This window comes from Diabrotica undecimpunctata, chromosome 9 (genome assembly GCF_040954645.1).
Source record: "Diabrotica undecimpunctata isolate CICGRU chromosome 9, icDiaUnde3, whole genome shotgun sequence".
Lineage (NCBI taxonomy): Eukaryota > Metazoa > Arthropoda > Insecta > Coleoptera > Chrysomelidae > Diabrotica > Diabrotica undecimpunctata.
The window spans coordinates 71,686,656-71,688,191 of NC_092811.1; positions in this window are offsets into that span (position 1 = coordinate 71,686,656).

Sequence of the window (1,536 nt, forward strand, 5' to 3'; positions counted from 1 at the left end):
GCACATAAACCACATCAAGTGAGTCAGCATTTTCACAGTCTGAGTCTTCTTCTAACAAAGCCATTAACTCTTTAGTAGTTAGTGCCCTCTATATACACGCATTCATATGATAATAATTTAGCTTACCTCATTTCAACTTATATGGAATATAAAACAAATAAACACAAGGAAACTTTCAAACTGATTTAAGTGTATTGAAGTGTATTGACTATTGACGAGATCGTAATTTCAGATTGTTTAGTCTACGAAAAAAATATAATATGGTTTCGGCCAAAGGTGCGTATACGAATCCATCGTATAAACATGCAATTATAGACCTTATTTTTAAAGTATGAATGAATAAGTTTTTAGAACATAAAAATTTCAACATATTTTTATAATTATAGAATACAAAATATGAATTAAGTTTATAATTAGTATCGGAAAAATTTTTTGTATGAAGATGAGCATAAATCGTTAAATTATGCAAAATTATAATAATCTTAAAATATTTAAAAAGTAATATTTTTGTCAAAAGAAAAATGATACTATATACCTCAATCTATTGAGATGTTACTTCAATAAAAAGAAAACATTAAAAAAATTATTTTCGGGCCAAAAAAAAATTTACAATAAAGGTTGCGTTTACGCACCTTTGGCCGTAAATGGGTTAAACAATGCAAAACGTTTACGTTTATGCATTAATTGTCTGGGCACAGGCCATCCTACTAAGGATTGTCGTTCTGCTGGTTGCAGAAAATGTGGAAAGATCCACCACACTATGTTACACTTTGAAAATTCACAATCAAATTCTCTCATCACAGAAAATAACTCTTCGCCTCAAACTTCATTATCTTCCAATATTCCAAACAGTAGTATTCAGTCTAATGAATCTTCTTCTACCTCGATCTTTTCTTCAACTCATCATATCAGTTCAACTATCTACACTCCTGTTCAACCGTATATTTTACTTTCAACTGCTGTTGTCAACGTATTTGACAAGTTTGGCAATTTACATAAATGTAGAGTGCTATTAGACAACGGAAGTCAATCTAATTTTGTATCTGAGAAACTTTGTAATATTTTACAACTTTCAAAGGAAAAAATTAACACTTCTATCTCGGGAGTTAATCAATTAACTCACAATATTAATTTCCGGATTACACTAACGTTTAAATCACATATTAACAATTTTTCGAGAAAGATATCCTGTCTAGTTTTGCCCAAAATAACAGGGAACTTGCCCTATACACACGTCAATCGTTCTCAGCTCAATATTCCAACAAATTTACTTCTAGCTGACCAGAATTTTGAAAAACCTGGTCCAGTAGACCTTCTTATTGGTGCTGATACATTCTGGGATATTTTAAGCGTAGGACAAATTAAACTTGGTCCTGGGTTACCTATCATTCAAAAAACCACTATTGGTTGGATAATCTCTGGCCCCATTCCAACAAAGATTCAACATCACTCCCCACAAAATTGTTATTTTTCTTCCACAAGTCAATTAGGTGTACAGCTTACAAAGTTTTGAGAGAAAACTTGAAAACAACATTC